This window comes from Gymnoscopelus braueri (assembly GCF_963280865.1).
Source record: "Gymnoscopelus braueri genome assembly, chromosome: 10".
In the NCBI taxonomy this organism is placed as follows: domain Eukaryota; kingdom Metazoa; phylum Chordata; class Actinopteri; order Myctophiformes; family Myctophidae; genus Gymnoscopelus; species Gymnoscopelus braueri.
Genome location: NC_137611.1, coordinates 36,114,650 through 36,124,733, shown reverse-complemented (window position 1 = coordinate 36,124,733; position 10,084 = coordinate 36,114,650).

The following is a 10,084-nucleotide window of genomic DNA, read 5'->3' as shown; positions in this document are numbered from 1 at the left end:
CTTACCCCATGGCCACAAAAGTTACAATATGAAACGGGCGGGTATACCCGTATCTTCCGTATTATTAAATAAAAAGCTTTTTAATCCGATCGGTGGCCATTTTCTCCGAATTTTCTCCATAAGCTTTCAACTACGCAACCCGATCGGTTGGGAGGTGTATTGCACTCTGATACATTATAACTCTATGAGAAAATGACCGCCGATCGGATTAAAATGTTCAAAAACCCAATAAAGGGCGTTTTAATACAGGAGAACATGAACACAGACAGACTAAGACAGGACCAGACCAGGAAATCGAAAGGAGATATCGGAGCCATCACGACCAGGACTTCTAGGAGTGACGCAGAACCAGGACATCACAATCAAACTAGCATGTGCTTCAGTAGTACCCCCTCCAACATGAACATCTCACACTTACTTACTGTAAACAGGTGACACTTTACCCCCCCCCTTTCTACTCTGTACATATAGTGTTTTATATTTGTGATGATATTGAATGTGTGTTATTTTTTATATGTTGATGAATTGAATACATAGGACCCCAATGGAAACAAGACAGCAAGGACTTTTTTGGCGTCATCCTTTTAGACCAAGTATTTGACTATACTAGTGCTGTTTTGCATTTCTGTCTAATAAAATATTCAATCAACCACACAACAGACTCAAGAATGATCGGGGAACAAGACTGATATACAATACACAATAGGGCTGATTGAAAATGAGATACTGTGACAAACAGAAACATAAACCTAGAAAACTTGACCAGAACATACATAGAAATACAAGACCTAGACAGTACAATCAATGACAAAAAAAGACTGCGACATCTACTATCTTTTTGTCTTTCATGTTGTTGTTGTAATGTCCATCTTTGTTTTTGTATAGCACTTTGCAACCTTGTTTTTAAAATAAATTGTGCTTGCGTGCGTGCGTGCATTCCCACAAACTTGATGAAAGCAAGACGAAAATGAACATTTTGGGCATGATTCTCCAGTCTTTCCTCGGGGCCCCCTAAGCTCCAACATCTACTCCTCATTAAAAAAAACCTTGGTGTTACCTTAGATGGCCACTGTCAAATTTGACAAACAGGTTAGCACTGTGGTCAAAAATAGCTTTTTTCAGTTAAGACTCGTAGCTAAGATCAAGGCCTATCTCTCACCGAAGGACCTAGAGGGTTATCCACACTTTCATCTCATCTCGACTTGATCATTGTAATCCCTATATGTCGGCATTGATCAGTTGTTGTTTCGGTGTCTACAGCTCATTCAGAATCCCGCTGCCCGCCTCCTTACTGGTAAAAAGAAGCGAGACCACATTACTCCTGTTCTGGCCTCGCTTCCTTGGCTCCCTGTCTACTTCAGAATTGATTCAAAGCTTTTAATGTTTGTTTTTAAAGTTCAAAATGGGCTGGCTCCCCCATGCCTTGTAGATCTTCTACATGAACACACCCCATCCAGAGATCTAAGCTGGTCGGCCGACCAGCTAAGAACTAGAGGTGACCGAGCCTTTGTGGCGGCCGGCCCCAGGCTCTGGAACTAAGAAATAGTTCTATTAAAGACTTATTTATTTTCTTTGGCCTTTGATTACAGTTGAGCCTGGCACCCTAAGACCTTGCTCTATTGCTTTGTGTGATGCGTTTGCTTCTTTTGTTTGTATTTTATTTTGAATTTAACTCTGTTGCATTTTATTCTACTGTCTTGTTGCTTTGATCTGTATAACACTTTGGTTGACCTTGGACATTTTAAATGTGCTTTATAAATAAACTTAGAGTTGAGTTGAGACGTCATGTGCTCGCTGAGCAGGGAGGAGAAGGTGGAAAAGAGCTCAGAGACAAAGGACTGAATTTACAGCAATAGAAAGTGGATTTGACAGTAGATAGATAATGAGAGGGAGAAAGCAGAGAGCAGAGGAGGAAAGTGGGAGAGGCCAGGATCTGATTGAAAAGTTTTGCACCACTTGAGATGTGTTTGCTAAGCTCTGGTGAATTAAGACAGGCGTGCCGGTTTGGAAAGGGCAGACTGTCAAACACAGGTGAATGAATCAGGGGAGGGAATAGAGGAGAGGATAGAAGACGAGGGGTATAGAGACCCCAGGTTCCATTGAGTGGTGAGTTTGAGGTTGCATAGGTTTAAGTGAGAGAGTCAAGAGAGAGTGATGAGAAGGTTACAAAGTGTGGTGGTCAGAGACACGAAGAGGAGTAAGAGGGGAAGCGGGTTGTTAGAGAGCATGTTCCAGAGAACACTAGGTCAAGGACATTGCCAGCTCTGGGTAGGAGGAGAACGAAATAAGTTGAGGTCAAATGACAGCTGAAAAAGAGGTAGAAGTGGAAAAAGAAAATCAGTATACCCAATCCCCACCCATAAAACTTCTTCTTTGTCATCCACTGAACTTTTTTCACGTCCCCAAATCATCGGATTAAGAACAATGCTTGTAATCAGAACTCTATTCAACACTGTATTGGCTACCCAGCCCTCAGCAATCCAAACACTTTAAGCCCTCTACAGATGAGTAGTGTCACTTATCGAGTGAAGATTTACAAAATTATGCCCAACAATAGCCTTTTCTCTGGTTGTCAGAATGGTTGCAACAAAAGACGCTGTAGTTCCTCCAGCGACAATTACAGGAAATTCTCTCTCCATCACTGGGCCTTTTGGAAATGTGGGGCAGAATAGGACAGAAAAAGAAAGTGGAGAGGAGGCATATTCATTTGAACTTGTGGTATGAAGTGATATGTCACACAGAAACAAATTATGGTAGAATTGATCCCTAAAACTCTACAGTATATATCCACTTTGGGAGCAAATAAATAGATCAAAACAAAAATGTGCTGTATTTTCAGATGATATCATTTTGTCAACCACTTGTGCTATAATCTTTCTAAGATATTGCCTTATTACCACAGGAATCCTTGCATCCCTATATTCTGGGGCGAACATTGCAAATCTACAAGCTCACAACAACTTGTTGCAATGCGACGCGTTGTGAGCTTGTAGATCAGCTATTTTCGGTAAAGACGTTTGGTGTAGATGGAACAAAGGAGAGGACCATGTATAGACCCCTGGGGGACTACAGTTAACTTAAGTTCTATAGGGTTTATTGTTACAGTAGTTAGCTAGACAGACAGACACGGGACCATCTTATTAATTAAAGTTGAGATAAAGTTGAATGTTACAGTAATTAGCAAGACAGACAGACAGACAGACAGACAGACAGACAGACAGACAGACAGACAGACAGACACTGGACCATCTTATTATTAAGTGATATAAAGTAGATTCAATCTTATGCTAATTCTAAGGGAACTGCAGCTGATTGCGAGTTGGCGGACTTTGGCTGTTGTCAGAAAAAGCTCTAATGAGGTTCCCTTTGAACAGAATATAGAAGCTCCTGTCTGCATCCGCCTCGGTTCTGCCCAGCTTTCCTGTTATGACATTCACTAATGAATATAGGAACTCTGTGCTCCTGTTTTTGTTCGGCATGACACATTGAACAGACCATTGAACAGACCAGACAGAAATTGAACAGACCAACTCCAGAGCTCCCAGGAACCCCTACACTTTGAATGATATGACGTGCTGTTGGGCATGGAAAGATCCAGGAGTTTGATACAGCTCTGGAAGGAATCACTGCTCACAGTAATTGTTGTATTAACCCAATGCATGTTATGAATAATAATAATAATAATAATAATAATAATAATAGTAATAATAATAATAATAATAATAATAATAATAATAATAATAATAATAATAATAACGTAATTAACATTATATATAATAATATATAATAATGATGTACTTCCCACTTCTTGGGGTATTCTTGTCACTACATTTGTCCACGTGAAATTTGTCCTCTACATTTACTCATATACTAACTATTAGGAGCAGTGGGCACCATTAATACAGCGCCGGGGAGCAGTTAAGGGTTAATGTCTCAGTGTCTCTCTGAGTGTCTTTCTCAGGGGTTCCTCAGCGGTGAATATAAGCCGGGGACATTGTAACTTGGCAGGTGTGTGTGTGTGTGTGTGTGTGTGTGTGTGTGTGTGTGTGTGTGTGTGTGTGTGTGTGTGTGTGTGTGTGTGTATACAGTGTACGTACATACATGCGTACAGACAGACAGACAGACAGACAGACAGACAGACAGACAGACAGACAGACAGACAGACAGACAGACAGACAGACATACATACATACATACATACATACATACATACATACATACATACATACATACATACATACATACATACATACATACATACATACATACATACAGACATGCAGACATGCAGACATGCAGACATGCATACATGCATACATGCATACATGCATACATACATACAGTGTCTTTTTAAAATGTCCCTCAAATACACATTTCATCACAGAGCTTAAAATGCAATAGAATCCAGGAGAAGTGCCTATATAGTTGGTGCACAGGTGCAGGAACAGCTAAATCTATATTCTCAACAAAATCATTCTTCAATGGTTAATTGACAATAATGAACATTAGGATGTTCACTTGACAAATCAGTTAAGTGAAGCCTGGCAACATAAAATCACCCTGACAGACTAGTGAACTAGCCTACTATTGAGACTTGTAAGTGGAGCTCTTTCACCACCTAGTGGTTGATGAGAGCACATCCCTCTATAAATACTCGTGAGCACACAAACTGACACTATGCTGACACCCATTAGAACTCTAGACACACCCTACTAATTAGTACCCCAGTGGACCAATAACTGGAACTATTTTACCAGACTCCTCGACTAGAAAAGTAGTGATGACTTTTTTAAAGACTTGTGAAAGGGGGCTTGCTTTTAGCCTGGGATCCAGCCTGTTTCACTACGTGGGGACCTCATGTCTTTGTCTTTGTGATATGTTGTTTTTTTTGTTGTTATGTTGTTTTGTTGTTTTTGTTGTAACGAACAGACCTTGTGAAGACAATTTTCCCCTTGGGGACAATAAACATTATTATTATTCGGCGGATTTTTTTTTCACTTAGTGAGAAAAAAAGTAGGCCTACTTTATACTAACACAAAGAAAACTTATGGTATTTAGCTGCCTCCGCCAAGGAGGAAATGTTCTGTCCTCTGTTTGACACGTGACTGCCAAATTTTGGCAGAGTATTTCAAAGCAGTTATGAATGGATTTGCACAAAACTTGGTGGAAAGGTCGGTCCTGCAGGGTCAAGGAAGAACTGTTCCTGTAATGTTCACACTGATTGGTCAAAGTAGTGCATGACAGCGAACGTGGCCTGTCACAAAAATGCACCTAACTTCGGAAACAGATTAAGAAATTGTTTATCATGGGACCAGGAAGAACTGATTAACTGGTCACACCGTTTGGTTGTAAATTCCAGAGGCCACTGAGCGTCTGTGTCTGTACCTCATGTGTAGGATAATGAATTATTGATTGATACAGACAAACTGACAGTTTGAGGAGGTCTGTGCTCTACTGAGCAAATTTTCTAGTTCATACTTAATCGGCCAAACTTTGATTTTGATAGGTGTTGCTCGACAAGTGAATCAGTTGCAAATGTCATTTTTATATAGCGACACATGATTGAAAAAAAGTGAGAGATTTGATCTGACCTCCATCATGGAGGTCAGGTCAGATCAAATCACTCTCCATGCTTTGTAGCATGGAGAGTAAAATAAATTGCAATTGACAGCAGATGTCTCCTCTTGCTACTGTATGACATGCAGCCGTGGTGTGTTCATGCCCCCTGGTGGCGGTCCCAAGACAAACACGGGCTATGTCTCCAGTGTGCCAGTGTGACATTGTAGCTGATCTGGCAACTCTGGTACTTGTTTCTGGGGGTTACCCATGGTGAGCATTCCGCAGAGCTAGGTACCCTACACCTGCACCTGGTATTACACATATTGTCATCAACATTATGTATCGTGTTCGTTAATGCAGGGCCTCTGCTGATGACCTGTTCCCCAGCAGGATCCTGGTTGGAGTTATGATGTTCTCTCTGCCATTGTCTTCAACTGACTCTCATCATCTGGATTCCCCTCAGAGGAATGCAGAAATGTGTAGGTATAGGGCCTCATTGAGAAGACCTCATCAGCCACAACCACATAAGGCAAAGGTCCCAACTCTGTTGCAGAAGGTTTGATTGATTGATTGAATACTTTATTAGACAGGTACATGTAAACAGCATGAGGTACAGTCAGACATTTAGGCTAAAAGGATAGCACAAAGTTCCAGGGGACTTGTTTCCATTATGGTCCTATGTATTCAATTCATCAACATAATAGCATAAAATACATATCATCAATCAATGTAAAACACTTTACGTACAAAGGAGAAAATTCAAACGTAGTGAATGCCACCTCCTTTCTATTGGAAGAATGAGTTTACATCCCCTTGTGGTCTCCTGAAAGATGGATGAGAAGCCAGTGATCCACATTTTTTAAGGGATGGTGTCAGGGCATTTCCCACATTTTGGTGGCAGAGTAGTAGAATGATAATTTCCCCATGTTTGTTCTATAGATGGGTGGTACCAGATCGTTGTCGCTCCCTCTAGTATTGTAAGCCTTAAATGGACTCCATCCTACATGTCCAGTTTAATAGAACCTTACATCCCTGTACGACCACTACGCTCCCAGGATGCTGGTCTTCTCACAGTCATGAAACATAATAAAAGCACAGGTCTCCGCCAGGTCAGGTAGGCTATTGTGGCCTCCTGGTGGCGCTATAATAGGCCAATGTGAAAAGGGTGCCATTTGTTCTTAGGCCTTGCACGACAATCGGACACCGACTGCATTCATGATTTGAGGCATTTGTTAAAAACATTTGTTTCGCTAAATTAGACATGCTGGTGGCGCTATACCAGGGCAATGTTAAGTGGGTGGCATTTGTTCCTCAACATAGTGTGAATCTGCGTGCAAAGTTTGACCGCAATCGGACAGTGCGTTCATGATTTGCGGAATTTTGTTCAAAACAAGCCAATAATGCAAACTTTAGATGTCAATCTTAGCCAATCAGGATAGAATATGAAAAATCAAACACATCCGTCGTGATCACATGACTATAGAGATCATGTGTACCGATTTGCGTGAAATTTGGATAAAATTGGAAGGAGTAGTATAAAATAATGTGTTTTACATAAGTCGTCCTCCTGGTGGTGCTATAAAAGGCAGATGTGAAAAATGCAGGGCAAAGGTTTTTTGTTGACCTCTAGGGAGTGTGCATACAAAGTTTTACACAGATTGGTGCAGTTATAGGTAAAACACGAATCGGCCTGTTATAGCGCCACCATGAGGCTGATTGAAAAAATTCAAGTGGCATTTCTTCCTCGGCCTAATGGGAATGTGCGTGCAAAATTTCACGGAAATTGCACGCTGTGTTGTTGTTCGTTTAATGACTTTAGAGATACTGTGTACCGATTTGCGTGATTTTTGGACAAAATCTGTAGGAGTACTGTCAAAAAATATGTTTTGCACAAATCGGCCTCCTGGTGGCGCTATAAAAGGCCAATGAGAAGAATTTGGGGCAGAGGTTCTGAATTGGCATCCAGGGAGTGTGTGTGCACAGTTTTGCTGCGATCAAGACAACGGTGCCGGAGATTAGCTGGTCACAGTCGGACGGACGGACACACACACACACGGACACACACACGGACGGACGGACGGGGTGGAAAACATACTCTCTCGCCATGCCTTTCGGCCTGGCGGAGACAATAACAGTTGGGGGCAGAGCAGTCACACATTGTGCCCCCTATCTCTGGAATGCTCCCCCTCCAGCTGTAGAGTTGCAGACTCTTTGGACATTTTTAAATCTAAGCTAAAAACCCATCTTTTTTCATTGCATTATGGCTCCCCATAGTTTTATTGTATTCATTGCTATGACCACCTCTTCTTGCCCTGTAGTTTTTAACATTGTTCTAAATGTTCTCTTCTTTTTTTGCTGATCTGTAATTTTTTCAGCTGAGCACTGCTGCATGGTAATTGTTTGGGCACATTTTACTATGTTTCTTTGCTACTGTGTTTTTGTTGTATGATGTTTTTGTTGTATGACCTGTTGTGAATTGCACAGAGACCCCTTGGGGTGATGTTGCACTATAAATACAAATAAACTGAAACTGAAACTCACTTTGGAGAAGTAGTTAGTCAGGTATGAGGGTATTGAGGGCTTTGACTATATTAAAAACCAATCCCTTTTTTAATTGCTTAACCCTGTCTCTCACTATACCCTGAGCCATCCTAGCTAAATGTGTTGGAATTAGGTGGGTCATGGGCTTTAGGCCGAGAAGTAGTAGAATCAGTTTTTTTTGGGAGGTCTGAAGCTTAGTTTTAAGTGACATTGGGGATGTTGGAGAACCAAGAGGTGCAAGCATAGTCAAAGTGACATTGAATGAGGGCTCTGGCAAGAGTCTTATGAACACTTTTGTTGACAAGAGAGGAAATTCTGCGCAAAAATCTTGTTCTTTGATTGACTTTTTTGATCACTCTTAATGCCATTTTTTCACCTGTCAGTTTGTTGTCAAGAATACAGCCCGAATTTAGGTAACCTCTTCTTTGCTTGAGATTACTATATCATAAACTCTGACCTTGAAATCATTTGCATTTACATTACTACGGGAATGTCTACTCTGGAACCAAAAAGAATGAATTCTGTTTTACGAAGGTGTAATGATTATCGGAAAGCCAAGTACGGATTTTACTGAGTTCAGAACTGAGAGCTTCCTCGACTTGCATTTTGTCCTCGCCCGAGACCAGGAGTGCTGAGTCATCAGCGAACAAGAACAATTTGCAGTTACAGGCTGCTTTCATGTCGTTAATGTATAGAAGGAACAGTAACGGCCCTAGTATGCTTCCTTGGGGAACCCCACAGTTCACTGGGAGGGACGAGGACATGGTTCCATTGATATCAACCACTAGTTCTCTTCCCTCAAGGTAGGATTTCATCCAGTTTACAGATGTGTTATCAAAACCGATCGCCTTCAGCTTATTCAGGTAGGAGTGATGGGGGAGGGACATCAAGGTCACCTGCCTGGAGAGCTTTGCCAAGATGAGTGTTGGCTGTTGGCAAAGATGTCTCTGTTGCTGTTTCTGCCAAAACCTCTAACGTTAACAGCCAGAAATCTGTAGTCGGCATCCACCAGAGCAAGCAAAACTACAAAGAAGGTGCACTTGTAATTGTGGAATTGTGATCAAGAGTTGTCTGTGTACAAACATAATTGGCATAAGGCATTAAGCAGCATCCTTTATCATCCTTTCTTCCATTGCCCTGTTACTTTTCATACATGCGCACAACCCCACATTGTGTGCTCACGTCTCTGAGAGAGAAAAAGACAGACAGACAGACTCTACAGCTGCCTATATGCTCAAAACCTTTAACAATCATCAGCTAGAGGGGAAAGGTACATGTATTCAAATACATGTATTTGTAGAACTTGTATGGAGTAACTAATGACATTGGTTGGGGATTTCAAAAGAAGATAATTGACAAATAAATTGGAGCAGTGGTAGCTGCGTACATGCACAAAAACAATTATCGACTGGAAGGAATATAAGGAAAAGGTCTGTGTGCGGCTGTGCGCGTTCGTGTATTGGGATTAGTTACGAGGGATGGGCTATGAACCCTGGTAGAGTGGATTGGAGAGGTCATCTCAAGAAGCCAAGAACTAATCCTGTTCAGAGACAGTTGCTTTCTATATTAGCTGAATGAAGATTTGACTGTATATTGTACTGCTTTGGTTTCAGCAAAATGTGTAAATTAATCTAACTTACCAGCAATCACAACATTACCTGGAAAACAGCTGCAAATTGTTTTATGGGCGGACAGTTGCCAACAACCAGAGATTACTAACAAAACAAGGCACGCTACACTTCCAAACCCTGAGTGGCAATATGTACAAATGGAATTTGATACTTTACACACATTTTATAGAGTTGAAATAAGATGCAGGATTGTGCAGTGCAGGTGAGTATAGATTTTAAGGACTTAATTCATTGCTCCCTAGTGGTGTGTGCCTATTTGCCTATGGTGTGAAGAAGCCTACAGCCAAGGCACGTTTCACCCTGTCAATCTGTGTGCTAGCTGATATGCTTTATGTTTTTTGCAGGAAAGAATA